Source organism: Cynocephalus volans, chromosome 1 (assembly GCF_027409185.1).
Source record: "Cynocephalus volans isolate mCynVol1 chromosome 1, mCynVol1.pri, whole genome shotgun sequence".
In the NCBI taxonomy this organism is placed as follows: domain Eukaryota; kingdom Metazoa; phylum Chordata; class Mammalia; order Dermoptera; family Cynocephalidae; genus Cynocephalus; species Cynocephalus volans.
The window spans coordinates 242,584,056-242,600,392 of NC_084460.1; the positions used below are offsets into that span (position 1 = coordinate 242,584,056).

The 16,337-nt window shown below is 37.0% G+C and overlaps 1 protein-coding gene across 1 annotated transcript in view; it reads right to left on the bottom strand.

Annotated features, from left to right (window-relative positions):
• The window catches only part of ATF2 (activating transcription factor 2), an 80,887-nt gene extending 65,789 nt beyond the window's left edge, over nt 1-15,098 (bottom strand). The window contains exons 1-2 of the mRNA XM_063098094.1: nt 14,961-15,098; nt 6,050-6,148 (exon numbers count right to left, since the gene is read on the bottom strand). The gene's annotated coding sequence lies outside the window, so the exon portion shown is untranslated. The remainder of the gene's footprint in view (nt 1-6,049; nt 6,149-14,960) is intronic.
• Nucleotides 15,099-16,337: the final 1,239 nt, after the last annotated feature.

Genomic DNA, 16,337 nt, shown 5'->3' on the forward strand with positions numbered 1-16,337 from the left:
TTTTAATGGCTATATAGTACTCCATCACAGGATATGACATTACAGGGATATGACATCACAGGGATACTCCATTAATGAACTTTTATCATCAATGAATATCTTTGGGACAAACCTTTGTGCAATAACTGTTATAATTTCCACGGGATGAATTTCTAGAAATGAAATTGCTATGTTAAATTTAAGGCATATTTTTAAGGCTTTTGATTTATATTATCAACTGTCCTCCAAAAATGCAGTATTGATTTCTACTTTATCAGTATAGGAAGACCTCATTTCTCAACGCTTACACCAGCAGTGGATACGATATAATCATTTTTGTCAGATTAGTAAAAATAGTAATTTTAAAGTTGTATATCATGACACACTAGTGAGGTTGAACTTTTTTCAAATATATAGTGGTTATTTGTAGTTCTCTGTGAAATGTTTCCATTGCCCATTTTAAAAAAAATAAAATGTTAGTCCAAAATTCTCTCTTGAATATAGATCATAGGCTCTTTCTTATGACATAGATTTCTGATCATGTACCTCATTTTGTTCCTGACCTAGTTCTAACTATTCACTCTACAAATGAGGAGACTGAGGTACGAAAGGGTGAAATGACTTACAGCCAGAAATGAGACAAGACAATTTCTCCTGCCACTCTGTGCCTTCCAACTATATAGAAATTTTATGTAAACTACTTTTTAAAAATATCAGTATAGAAAGACTCTTTTGGAGCTTCTAAAGTTGTCAGACATATCCATTATCAAGTGGAATCACACATAATATGAAATGCCAAAAAGAAAAGGGAATACTAAAGAAAAACACTTTAAGATGAACAAATGAAAATGGTAGAAATTAAATGGCAAAACATTTCTTATAACTTAAAATTAATATAAAAGCCAAGTCTCCAGAAAAAAAACAAACAAAAGGGAGTCTGCATGGGTTGTAGCTCAGACAGGTTACCGTGGGCAGCCCAGTGCAGTGTCTAAGCCGAGGAAGGGTGAGAAAGATGTCCATGGGGGATGGAGATGATGGAGACTGGACTGAAGGGAGGAGTTCAGCCTTGCATGGGATGAAGTCTGAGTTGTTTGAGGAAATTTCTCTGTGTCGAGGAGGAGGCAGCCTGATAGGAGATGTCAATGCCCAAGTGGGCTGAGGAGGCATCCACATGAGGTAAGAGAGAGGTTGCCATTAGTCCAGCATAGGATGTCAGGACCCAAGCAGGAGGACATCTATTTGATGGGGAGCAGAGGGCCTGGGGAGCAACAGGCAATTCATTATATACATACATGGGGATTGATCAAATAAGTAAATATATCAAGGATGTGCTGGGAAAAAGTGAATTCAAACTGTAGGTAAAGGGAATTATAAATATAGAATGACCTTTAGTATTAGGTGATATTTGGAGATACTGGTGTGAACTCATGACTTTCAATACAGAAATAAAGATACAGAAATACAGATGTAAATGTGTGTATACATATGCATATATGTTCATATATTTCCTTAGCTGTGTCCACCAAAAGGGCCTGGGAACACTGTTAACCCCAATAGCAATAAGAACTTAGCAGCACCCAGATCTCACTGTCTAAATACCATTTTTCACCAAAAGGGATCTGGGCTCCTTGAAGAATTGGCTGATTACAGGGCTGGGACAGGGAAAGCACAGAATGGGCCTTGAATATCTTGTGCCAGAAAATAAGGAAGGACTGACAGATTTGGCCAGAAAGTGGACAGTTTGAGAACCAAAAAAAATTATGATAGTAATGGATCACTTCATGAATAAAATTGGATTCCATGAATCCACACTGGAAAGTGTGATAAGGAACAGGATATTTACATTGTCTCAAAGTATCTCCCTATAAAATACAGTTTAATCACTAAGGGCATAAGAGTAATTTACACTACAAAAGCCTCGCAAACGTCACTTTAATCAACTGATCCAAGTTAACACTACCAGAAATAAGAAAAATCAAAATCACGTGCCCCTAAGAATACCATATACGGCATCAATTCTATGACAGTCATGCCAAAAATACACAACCTGAATCTAATCATGAAGAAATATTACACAACCCCAAACTGAGGTAAATGCTACAAAGTAACTGTGCTCCTGTAATCTTCAAAAGTGTCCAACTTATTAAAGTCAAGGAAAGACTCAGGAACTATTTCTGATTGAAAAAGACCAACGAGATATGACAAATAACTGCAATGTGAGATTCTAGACTGAATCCTTTTGCTATAAAGGATGTTATTGGAACAGCTGACAAAATTTAAATGTGATATGCAGATGAGACGGAAGAAATACATACATCAATGTTAATTTCTGACTTTCACAGTTGTATTGTTGTTTTGTAGGAGAATATCTTAAAGAAAATAAGGTATTGGGGTGTAATGGGGCATCATATTGGCAATTTACTCTTAAAGACTTTTGAACTAAAAAATAAAAAGTTCTTATAGAAGGAGTTTAAGTTGTATGTAAATAATATGCACAATAATAGTTCACTATATAACCATTACATAACTAGCATCATATAGCTTTTAGCAGTAGTTATGAGAAAAACACTACAAAATATACTGATTGTCTAACAATTCTGTTTGTTTCTGGTTTATAATTTTCATGTTATGAGATATGTTTAGGAACAGAAAAACTACATTCTGTACTGCAAGGCTAAGAGTAAACAGAATCACACTACAATAGAACAATCACAAATCTAAATAAAAACTCAAAGGGTGATATGACACAATTATCTTATGAGGCAGTTCCCTTGTTCCCTTTTTTTATTATGATATGTGGGTTAAATATATTAAGCAAGACAGAAGATCCTTTAGGCTGTAGTATCAATATTTGTATGCCATTTTGAATTCTATCATTCAAATAATTCAGTTGTTAAAAATATTTGCTTTTCCTAGATCTCTACCAAAAACAGATAAAGACACCAATTCACTTCAAAGAAAATAGTGCTGGTAAATGAATCTACAAAAATGGAAGGGTGAATCAATAAATTTCTGGTGACTAACTTTAGAAATCTCTAGATTCTGAAATGTGAATTTCAGACCAATTTGAACAATTTTGACCAATCTTCTAGTTACTTATTTATAGAACTATAAATGTTTGGCAAACTCTTACCTCTCAAGCATGTACTCAAGTTTCAAAGCAAATTTCTAAAATATGGAAAATATTAAATGTTACATACAAAATACAGCACTCTCAAATATTTCCAATAGAAATCACTTATTTTATGAAATTTATTTGGAAAACATTTGACTGCCTATTTTGTATCCAATACAACATTAAAAATAAGAGATTCAGTTCCTGCCCTTAAAATCAGACTAGTAACCAAGTCAAACAAGTGAAAATAATAATAATTCAGTGATATATGTATGAGGGTACCTCAAAAAAGTCCATGGAAAGATTCATATTATCTTTTAATAATAATTTTCCACGAACTTTCTGAAGTACCCACGTACAGATAAAAATAAACACAGATGCTATTTGAACATAAGGAGTATTACTGGAGCTAGTCATCTCTCCTCAGCACCCATACTGCCCTCTCTTAGAGAGCCTGATCTGCCAACAGTGCAGTAAAGGGCAACCCTAAATATCCATGACTGACATACCTGCCTCAGGTGAGCCAAGGAAGGCATCTAACAAGTTAAGCCAATCAGACTACCTCTTCAAGAAAATTATAAAAAGAAGAAAAATCGGTCAAACAAAGGTGGGCACAAGAAACTCAAAGTCATACCTAGGACTGGTAGACATTTTCTGTCATGCTTATACTGATAAGGAATTATGAAAGCCAGAATGGAGATGGCACAGAAAAACAGAGATAAGAAACCATGCAGAAAGTAGTTTTTGTGATGCCCAACTATGTTTTCTGTGATTGGAGTATCCTTAGGATAAGTTCCCTTTAAAAAACAAACAAACAAACAAACAAAAAAAACTTGAATTTATCTGATTGAGTTTCTATTCCCCAAGTACCTCATCAACCCTGGAGAGGGCCTGGGAAGGCTACTGAAGGAAGTAATGCCTGAGTTGAGTCTTCTCAAAGGAAGAGGCATGAGGCAGTCAAGGATATTTCAGAGGAGACAGCATGTTGAGGCACAATAAAGCAGAGTTCATGAGGGATCTCTAAGAACTTCTGATGGCTGAAGCATGGGATACAAGGTTAAGGGAAGAGAGGTAAGGCCAGAGAAGTAAGCAAATCTTGAAGGGCCTTTAATACCACGGTAAAGAGTTTGGATTGCACTTTCACCCCCCTACCAATCCTGTGCCCTATATTCCCCTTCCCCCAAGATTATAAACTATGGCCCTGGGCCAAACTGTTAAGCTAATAACGTTTTTCACATTTTTAAATATGGGGGTATGGGTGTGGGGACAAAGAAAAAATATGTAACAGACCATACGTAGTCACCCAAAAGCCTAAAATATTTACTATCAGGCCTCTTTTAAAGAAAATGTTTGCCTAACCCTGCTGTAAGAAATTGAAAGATTTTAAGTAGGTGAACTAGGTAATTAGAGGAGCATTGCTGCAAGATCACTGATAGAAGTATGGAGGATAGATTAGAGAGGGCAACACTATGCATAAGAAAACCAGCACAAGCTACTGCTTAACTCAAGAGAAAGATGATCTGAACTCAAGTAGTGCTAGTCAAAATGAGAGAGAAGGACCAGTTATGAAGAAAAATACTCTCAGGATAAAGCCTCAAATCCTTAACATTACTTTCAGACCCTTGCATGAACTGACTGCTGCTTTCCATCCTACTCTTAGGCTATACTTTATTCTCAGACTCTAGTTATACAGGCTTTTAGTCAGCTTCCTCCTTCAGCCTAGAATTCTCTCACTTCTCACTCATCCATTCCTTTCTTAGTAGCAGTCCATCCACTACTCTCCTACCCTGAGATTCAGATCTCTCATTTACTTAGTCATTCAGTCAATAAACATTACTGAGCACATGCAATAGAGTAGGAATTGTACTAGACTCTAGGATACAACGATACAGACTTAGTTCTTGCCCTCATGGAACTTATATTTTACAGAGAATACTTCTAACCAACTCAGTAATTTCGAACATTTAAGTTAGTTAAGTAGCTTAAAATTATTTAATGCAGATATCAGTATGTAAGAAAAAATCATCATGTTACCATCCTTTCCTCCTTATACTTGCTTTAAAATTTTTTACTTTTTAAATATACATACATTTAGATTTTCCAAATTTCTGTCAGAATTAGAGTAACTCTGCATTTATGCATAGTTTCTTTTGATGTGAACCTCCAGATTCAGGTACAACAGCATAGGCCAATTTGCTTATATATCTTGATATATCGGACATAGTCCATCACTAGACCACCATGTTTTGAAAGATTTTATATGCCAGACCACATTTATTAAATTGATATCTCCCTTCCATTTTTAGAAGCTACCTCCCAAAGCTGTAAATGGCTTGAGATCAAAAGCCATTGTACTATATATATCGAACACCACACTGTGGCTGGCACATAGTAGATATTCAATAAAGGTATGTTTGAGGGACTATGTAACTTCCAACTAATGTTTCTGATCAGCATGAGACAACTGTGGTAATAAACTTAGTTGATATAATTCTATCCAAAAAGAAATAAATTTGACATTTTAGTTAGCTTGTACAGCCTTAGAGTGTGTAAACTTTTTGCACAAAATATTTTTGAAATACAAAAATATCTCACGGATTAACTCGTGTTACCATACTCATAAAATCCTAGGAGAATTGGAACATTTATATCAGGACTCTTTGCTACAGGGGGCTCCCTAAGTCAGATAAGTTTAAGGATTTCTGGTTAACAAAATTAAACACATTAACATAAGTCTTCAGTTATATGCTTTTATATGCTGATATGCATTCTATCTCCAAAGGACGTATCTAAAGTTGCTGAACCTCAGAATCATTTTTTACTAAATACTATCAATATGGTAAGATACTAGTATTCTGAGGATTGCTGTCTGGAAACATCTACTAAGTTTAGTATCTGACAGACAATCACAAAATAAAAAGAACACTTTTGCATTAAAAGCTTAAAATCTCCTACCTTTCCAGCTGGTGAGCCATGAGCTTTATTCACTCTGCTGCCAGGAATCCCTTAGCTCTTATCAAGTAAGCAGTGCTTCTTAAGTTTCCATCTAGTATCCTAGGGAAAAGAACAGGCAGAAAAGAGTAAACTCTAGCCTGTGGGATCTAAACAAATAGACCTCATGCAGTTCAACTCCATAATGAAATTTTTTTTAAGCTTGTTTTTTTTGGCAGCTGGCCACAGCAGGTATCTGAACATGTGCCCGCAACCTTGCTGTTATAGTGCTGTGGTCTAACTAACTGAGCTAACTGGCTAGTCCCCATAAAGAAATTTTTTAAATGTTTCCTTTAATTTATATTTAAAAATTGTATGTGAATTTGCCTTCCATTCCATATATTTTAATACAAAAATTAAGATTCCCTCCAAAATCTTCAATGCTCCAGGAAGATGTTTATCCTGTGGCCTTCCATAACTCCTGGCACATTACCATCTATCAGAGGTAAAATAGTTTCAAAGATGGAAGGAAACGGAACCTTGATTAAGGAGAAAATGAAGATTTTTACCATAACAGACTTGGGCAGGGAGGTGGGGTGTCATAGATAATAGGTGAAATGGCAGTGCTGAATTTGAGCATCAAAATTCTCAGAGGGAAATTAATAGCTTTCTTGTGTCATTGCTGCATCTTGTATATTACTGCTGCAGTGAACTGTAACATCCACCAGTACCAGTTAATGTGCTGCTTATTTGGAAACAACTTGACTTTTTTATATCTATATCAGTTAGGATTAGGCACAGCAGTTAATGACAGAAAATTCAAAATAACAATGGCTTAAATGATTCAGAAATTTATTTTTCTCATGTAAACATAGGAAGCATAGAACCATGATCATTAGGAACTCAGGGTCCTCCTATTTTGTTACTCTGCCATCCTCAACATATGGCTTCTTCTCTGTGGTTTTAAAATAAATGCTCAAGTTCTAGCTATCACATCTGCTGATCAAACAGCAAGAGGAAAAAGGGGAGATGTGCCATAGCCTCCCTTTAAGAAAACTTTTCAGAAATCTCACAAGAAACTTCTATTTACACTCCATGTGCCAGAACTTAGTCATATGGCCATTGCTAGCTTAGATAAAATTGCAATATCTACCAATAAGGAAAAAGAAGAAAATGAATGATTGGTGGACAATTAGTTGTTTCTGTCATCATACTCATTTCATTATAAAATGTAAGAGGGTTGGATTCCTCATAGAGATGCCCTAGCAGTATACTGAAGGGAGCTTTCAAAAGCTCAAGGCCCTGCCAGTGGCCAAGGAGAAAGACCTAAGTTCATAAGTACTTCTCTAAATATGCAAGGCCAATCTTTGAGTGACAGAGGAAACACAGAAAAATCTGAAGACCAAAATGACAATGTAAGAGCAAAGAAACAACCTAAATTGTTATAGTTTGGCAGGGTAAACTCACATAAACTGTCAACAAAAACTCATAAATGATTATACAGAACCATTTATGTAAGTAATGGTGTCCAAGGGGAGACTGGGTTGAGAATTTGGCAGAAAGCTCAATTATCAAAATACATTAGAAAAAGGAAATGATCCTGGTCAAAGGGATGGAGACTTTTCCTCTACCTCTAACTCAGGGCTGAGCTCCCATTATTAGACCATGTATGAACTCGACAGATTTCCTATTCCACAGAATGTTGGAAAGAAGTTCTGCACTTTACTTTGAATAAGATTGGCTGAAACATCCTGGACATGTCTAAAACTTTGATGTGAACACCAGATACTAGAAACGGTCTCATTTCAAAGCTGACAACATTTTGTTTTATATACAGGCTGTTCCTTAAAAGGAAAAAGGACTCAAATAGGGTATTTAGCTATAAAAAATGTTAAATGGGGACTATAGAGCAGCTTTTCAAAGGACAAATGGCTATGTGGGAAAATGTAAAGGTTCACATCTTCTAGGTAGAAATACATTTCTACAAATTGTTTCTTTTGGAAAAAGATTTTTTTTTTTTTTAAGCATGGTTTACGTTTTTCAATTTGTATAGAGATACTAGTGTTCTTATTTCAGCAGTTGCTCACAAAAGATCAGGAACTAAAACCCTAAAAAACAGCAAGACAGACTTCTGGTATTATTGTCACTTCAAGCAAAAGGCAGGAAGATTAAGCAAACCAGCTAGCTGTACCTGCCTACATCTTACACATGCAATGTAGAGATTATCATCCAAACTTTGAAAAACATTAAAAATAATGTCTTTTTTTTTTTTTTTGGTAACTTGAAAGGCACAGATGTAAGGAATTTCTCCTTTACTGCTACTACCCTACCTATTGTACATGTAATTCTTATAATTAAATACAATTAACCTATGGGTAGGGGGTAGGATCTCCACTGAATGTTCAAACACTGTTAATAGCAAGTATCCTGGTAAAAGAAATACTGTGCCAGGAAACAGGGCCCAAAAGGTAGGCATTAGTGTGAGAAAGGAATTAATCCTCTCTTGGGCATAGACTCAGAAGAGTCTAACAAACACTGAGGCAATCTTCGGTGATAGAGAGAAGTGGGCTTCTGTCCTTGTGGGAGGACAGGAGCAAGGCAGGAGGGGGACAGTCTATCAAGGTGGCAGTGTTCAAACTGAGGTACTATTACTGAAGGTACTCTAAGGCTTTCCAAGGGATATTTGAGCGAGACAAGTTTTAAGAAAATCAACTTCTGTATCTTCAACTTCCCTTTGTTTGCTTTCCTAAAAATGATCTGTTTACTGTTGCTGTGTCCTCTTTCTCCCACTTTTCAAAAGAAACTAAACCTCTCACTATCCCAAATCTTATTACAATGCATTGCCCCCAGTTGGAAAAACCACAATGAAACAAAACAAATGCATGATTTAAAGTATGAGTGTCTTAAAGCCTCCATTAATCAAAGCACTATTAACCCCCAGGCTTATGTCTTTCTCTCTCATAAATATTCCTGCAAAAGGAAAAGCATGGCTTTACGAATGGCATTCTACCTCATGTTTAGGAATGTTTTGAGTTCAGATATACCATACGGTGTGATGATGGGAACCAAAAAATTTTTATAAATGACTGCCTCTTCCAGTCTTGAAATACTATATTATCCTGAGAGGGAGATCCATGAGTATGAAAAAAAGATAAGTCAGTAAGAAATTTTGAAAAGTTAAATTTATATTTGTTACAAAGAAGTATAAGGTCATCAATAAAACATCTTGAAACATTAAAATACACTGGATTCAAATAAAATTATGTTGGAGAGGTGGCAAAAAATTACAGTTTAATAAGAAAAAAGGAACAATGAAAATTTCCAGCTGTTAAAGATGAATCAATTCAAGTTTGTTTTTTAAAACCAATGACAATATCAAGTCACTGTGGTATTTAGGTAATTATAAAAGAGTGGTGTCAATATCTAGAAAAGCCAGAAATTATACTTTCTTCAACTATTTAAATTTATGATGAAAAGTTTTAGAAATCAACTTAGAAATATGCAAGGGGTACAGTTTATCAAATTTCTCTTCAGGAGTAGATGAGTGTAGGAGCCAGTATGGCCCCCCCAAAGATGTCCATAGTCTAATCCCTGGAATCAGTGAATAGGTTATATAACATGGCAAAAGCGACTCCGCAGATGTAAAATGGTTAAGAGCCTAAACGGAGAGTATCCTAGGTTATCCAGATGGGCCCAATCTAATCAAATGAGTCCTCAAGAGCAGATAACTTTCTTCATCTGGAATCAGAGAGATTCAGACAGAAAGTCAGATAGTTCTTAGAACCTGAATTGCCATTACTGGAGGGGGCCACATGGAAAGCATTTTAGCTTCTTAGCGCAAAGACTAGCACTTGGCTGATAGCCAGCAAGGAAAGAGGAATGACAGTCCTATTACTACAAGGAAATGAATCCAGCCAACAATCTGAATGAACCTTGAAGTGGATGTCTTCCCCAGAGACTTCAAAAAGGAATGCAGCTCTGCCAACACATTGATTTTGGCTTTGTAAGAACCTAAGCAGAGGACCCAGCTGAGCCTTCCTGGATTACAAAATCTGTGAGATAATACATTTGTTGTTTTAAGATGCTATGTATATGGTAATCTGTGAGGCAGGAATAAAGTGAGCAAAAATTTTAAAGTACCAGCATGATGGACTTGTGCCCCATGACTTCAAGAGTAGCACTTGATAGACCCAGAGTTTTCTCTGTGTTATAACTTCCTTCTTATAACCTGGACAAGCACCACAAAATGCAAGAAATGATCCTAGGGCTCATCCTGGAAACAGCAATATGGTTATAATAACAAACATAAATCCAGGAATTTGAAAACTTGTAGCCATGACCCAGTAGGACTTCATTTCACTTTCAATGTTAAAAGTATCTTTGAGTTCCTATATTAGGAAAATTTCAAATGGTATGACTTCACTATGATCCTCTCCAGTAAGGAACAATACACATTTCAGGGTTGTTAAAAAGAATAAGTGAAAATAATATATGTAAAATACATAGTATTTATTAAGTTTATAAGTTTTACTTCGATCTTAAATATACATTTTCTTAATGCTTAATTAATACCTACTTGTACTATCTTATTTTTAAGACCAGAAACTGAGAACTACATATTTAGTTTAACTTTCAGACAAAAGATTTTTATGTTAATCTTTAGACCATGGATTTGATGTTATCCATAGATTTATTTGCTATATAACGTTCAGTTCACCAATACAGGGAAATCAAACTCTTCAGAAGTGAAAAAATATAATCCCTTAGTAAGAAAAATATAAGCCCAATTTTAATAAGGAAAGCAGCAGTTTTTATTTTTTGCCATTTACAGCAGACATGGCAGATGTCCTTCATGTACATCACAATTTTCAAAAGTATACTTAAGTTTTAATGAAATTCCTCAAAGTTGATGGAACACAGAAAGAACATCACAGACTTCTTGACTGTATTGAGTATGTGAACAGTGAAATCTTCCCAGTATCTCAAAAACATTCCTTAATAAAAATATCTGTAGTCCAATTTTTAAGTTACACTTTATTTTTACAGTGAAACTTCATTATTACCAGACCTCTAATCCCTAGGTAATGTAAGGTAAGCAATTTCTTGTCTTATAGTTTAAAATTAGAATAACATTAGAAATATATAAATACAAAGAACTTATAGATTAATAGTTATGAATATGAACAGTGCTAGTGCCAATTTTTACTAATAACATTCTAGATTTGGTAATAGACTCTGTGACGTGATACAATATCCATAGCATTATTTTTGCTCAAGGAAGATGTATAAAATATACTTATCTATCATTGCTTTTTTCCTCCTCATTAACAACTTATTTGTTGTAAAAGGAGAAAGAAAATAGAAATCAAAACTCACAGCTCTCCAAGAATTACAATAATCCATAGTCATCACCACTATTGAGAGTACCTCAGTAAAAATTTCTCCTTTAAGCGGGCACAAATAAGATAGATTATAAGTTATATATAATTCCCATTTCAACACTGGTAAGCTCACCCTTTCTCCCCTCAAAGTATGTCAAAATTGAAGTCAGTTAAAGTGCTGTTACTACAGGAATAAACCTCAGTCCAACACCCATATTTCAACAATCATTAAAACCCACCTTACAAGCAATAAGACACCAATGACTCTCAACACTGTGATTGAAAACTGATGGTGTAGTTACATTATTTGAATAATTAGTAAAGACTTCAAAAGAACCAACATTAGAACAGTGGTATTTTAATTTAATCATAATCTCCTCCACTATGTGGAAGAAATAAAGGTCTCACTAGAACCATTATAGTGGGATTGGTGGAATAGATGAAAAGATAATTAGGTTTCATGGAAATCATAGTGTCACAATTTTAATCATCTCAAAATATGAACATGCTACACGAATTTGATATAGAAAAAAACTGACTTCAGGAGAAGGGGCACATATGAAAAAAATATGAGATATACTCTCAAATGGATTTATGAAAATCATAAGGAAGTAACTTCCACCACAAATTTTAAGTTCCTAGGGAACTCTTCCTCTTCCCCACAAAAGCATCACCTAAACATACTTGAAAATGAATACAAGAGTTTCAAGGTTGTCGACAGGAATAACTGAAAAGAAATATAATAAATACATAAAACACATATTTATAATTATATATTTAATATACTTATATGCAAAATAATTACAATTATTGATGGCCTTGATTAATTTAAATTTTCTATGAAAAATTAAATTTCTTCCTTAGTTTTCTATGAAACTATACCTTACTATAACTTTTTAACCTTGAGAAACAGAACAAAGGAAATAAAATATTTTGTGTTTTCCCTTAGATACAAATAGGTGACTACTACTTCAACATTAAAAATTTACATAAAGAAAACATGCAGCATTTTAGACGTTCTTAGGCTCAAGGGATAGGTGGGAGTATAAAATAAACACAGAAATACTAAATTACTGACCATATAACAATACAAAGTGGTTTTTTCAGAGTACACTTTAATAGAGAATAGTAATACATGTATCGATTTTTATAAGGATCAGTTGAATAGCCAATTATTGTTATTCACTGGGTTTTAAGCAAGGGAGTTTCTGTTGAAAATTTGGTTTAAATGAGAGACTTCAACTACTTTATCTTCTCTAAGGACATTTGCCAGCTTATAGACATATTTCATATTGGAAGGAAGAGCTTGAAGACAGAATGAGTGGAAACAGCATGTATGGTGGGGTTGTTTATCTGATTTAACATTATCTAACGATTCAATTTACCAGCAGAGAACATATAAATCATTAAAATTCGAGTTTTCCAAAATACAAAAATTTAGATAGAAAAAATGTAGATGATTTCTTGAGTTAATTCTATTTATAGGTAGATGTTTGATATCAGTACAGCGTATCATTTTCAAATGATACTCATATAGCTTCCAAATCCTGCATACTAATGAAAAAAACCCCTCCACTTATTTGTTAAAGAGCTGACATACCATTTCTCCTATTATCTTAGTTTAAAAATAAAAAACAAATACTGCAAATAAAAAAGCAAATGCAAGAATTTCTGGGTTACATAGGTTACATATTTAATAGATGATAATATAGTGTCCCAAATAAGAAATAAACGTTCTAATAAGGTATTTAAAAAAGGATTTCCAGTAAATGCAATCAGATCTACAGAAGGTATTAGGTACCTTAAACACACAAAAAAGTACTGGAAAGGTCCTCCTTATTGATAATTAAAATACAAATATAATACCACAATATTATATTTTAAATAATTTTAAAAAATTTAATGGCAGTAGCATCCTCTCGAATCAAGATTAAACTTGTCTTAGGAAGACAGTATACACATCACTGTAAATTTGGAAGATTCTTAGAAGTTATTTTACAAAGACTAGGATTTTTAACTATAACTCAATTATTGATAGCCTTAAAGATTCATGAACTTTCTTAACTCTTTCTTGACCTCCAGAAGGGCATCTATATATTTTTTAACATACTTTACATTATTGTTCCCACAGTTTTGGAAAAAATGGTTTACAGCAGATTCTTCAAGTCAGTGAAACAAGTTTAAATACAAGATAAAACTGCTACTGTGTTTGTATTTTAGGGCACTTAACCCTGTAGGGCTAACTTTTTAAACACGCTTTATAAGTAACGTCTCACCTTCATAATTTTGGTAAAATAGACCAAGGCTATCTGGCTATTTAAAGATTATGCCTAGAACGGCTATTACTGACAAAGGTAATGCCAGTAGTTATGAATTTCTTCAAACTGTACAAAAAGTGTGCTCAGTTTGTGTTCTGATTTCAAGTATATACATTAAATGTATGCACTGTGACCGTCTCCATAATTTAAAATCCCTAAGAAATTGCACCTTTCACATTATAATTTAGGAATTAGCCAGTAAGCCTAAGGTCCATCAGGAGTAATCTCTTTCACTCCATCATATTCACAGTCACAGTAGCTTTTCTCCTGGCTTCACCAGTTTTAGGACTCTCCATTAAGGATACAATTTTACATTACCTAGGGGCAGAAAAATAGTCCCCAGCTCCTCCTCCCTCTCCTTCCTCCGAGCTTCAGTTTAATGAACGAACATAGAGAACACATACACACATATATTCTCATTCTCATTCATTCTCTCTCTTCTCCCCCCCCCACCTTTCTGCTTTAGTCCCTAGAGCATTGATGAAATGCACAGATTATCACTCCCTAGAAAAGCTCTATTGTCCACCCAAGGAGATTAAAAAAAAAAAAATGGGGGAAAATGCCAGAATCAATCTGCACCCACATCGCAGCACCGCCCCACCGGGAAAAATTGGGGGGTGGGGGTGTGTGAGGGTGGCAGAAAGGACAGAAAAAGCCGAGACTTCCCGCTCCCATGTTCTCCGTCCCATCAGGTTCCACCACAGCCAGAGACCCTGACCCTATTTTCAGCCGCGCCTCCCGATCCTTCTCCCGCCACCATCACACAGTCCTCAACCGCTTGAGTCCTCGGTGGAAAGACCAGAGTGGGCCCTCTTCCTGGGTGTGAGGAGGGAATGGTGTCTCCCCGCGCACTCGACGGACCGACGAGCGCCCCAGGGACGTCTGAATTGACCAGAGAAGGGCAAGATAAATCGGAGGGAGGGGTCTAAGCGGAGCCGTTATGCCTTTTTCCTCTTCCTCAGGAAAGCGCGCGCGAGGGAGGGGCCGAGACAACGAACACCAGTTACCTAACGGTCCGGCCCGACCGGTCAGGCTCCTGAAGCCGACGCTGCGCAGGCCACTGAGGTGGCAGCACAGCCCCAGTGGCCCCGAGGGCTAGGGACCGCGGCAGGAGCGTTCGAGGTGATGGGAAGTGGGGGGTGGGGACTATAGTGAGCGACGTCGCCATGTTAGCACCTTCCTTCTCTGTATCCCTACAGTCTCTAGTACTGCGGCCCTCTCCCCATCACTACTCACCTTTCCAGGTCACTAGTTCATGATCCTTTCGGTCGCCCGGGAGCCCCAAGAACAGCCGTGTTTACAAACTACCCCGGGAGGAAAGGGCTGAACCGCACTTTAAAGGCCACGGGCTCCCACAGGCTTCCGTCCTCTCTCGCGAGATCGGACTGACAACCTTTCTCCCCGCCCCACTCCCGGCATCCCCCCTTCCTTGCGCCGCTCCCCTTCACGCACACGCCCCTTCTTGCCTTCCTGCAGAGGGAGCGCCTCCGGGTCAGGTGATTCTGTCAGGCTTAAGGAAGCGGGCGGGTCTTAAGATGGGTGGGATGGGAGGGGCGGGAACCAAAGAACAATCCGGCGTTGATGATTGGACAAAGGGCCCGAAGGGCGGGAAACAGTTCTGGAGGGGGCGTGAAGCCGTTCTGGAGGAGGCGGGACCAGAGGGCCAAAGGAGTGTTGCCTTGGCAATCTTGGAGCTGTGGATGGCTGTGATTGGCGGCCGGCTGGAGGCGGGCGCGGGTGCGGGTACTGGGGCGCTGGAGGAGGTGGAGGTGGAGATGGCGAGAGGGGGTTGGCGGTGAGAGGGGAGGAAAGGTGAGCTCTGGAAAAACTATGAGTGGCTGGATTGAAAGCAGGATGAATCATCCGAGTGCAGTCCCCGGATCCTGGTATCTCCGTTGTTGTCACTTCCCGGCCCTCAGTAGGGAGATTGGGTAAAGCGAAGGGAGGCGCGCTCCTCAAGCCACCCTCTGGCTGCCCGGAAGCCTGAGAGGGGGCGCTTCTGTTAAGCCGAGGTTTGCGACAGGCGGAGTTTGCCGGTAATTAACCTCCCCCCTCCCTCCAAAAACCCCTACACGTCTTAAGAGGGAGAGCGAGATAAGTCAGTCCTGAAAGAAAGAAAAGAGAAAGCCTTTATTCGGAAGGGCTTTTGTTTGAATTTTTCTAAGCTATTACTGGAAGTGAATCTTCGGGTTTCTTTTTCCCAGCGCCGGTACAGTCTATGATATAAGCATGTAATTATGTTTGAAGTAACTTACCAAAAAGAAGTAAAATATCTTCAACTATGTATGTCACCATAATTGAAAACAGTGTAGCGACTAGCTTCTAAGGGAAAATCCTCCATATTATGGTATATTCTATTTCATCGATTTTCCTTTATTTGGTTATAGATAAAAATCCATCAATTTTAATAGAAATAATTTCAACCCTTAAAATCTCAACAACCTTGTATTAACGTTTTAGAGAGTATCAAAGGACACCAAATTAGAATATGGCATTGAACTGGCACTTCCACAATACTATCCTACTGCTTAGATCTTTGCAACGCCAAAGAAATGTCTGCGAGGCCTGAAAGTAGCTTTTTAAAAAGGGAGAGCAAGAAGAAAGATCTTTTGA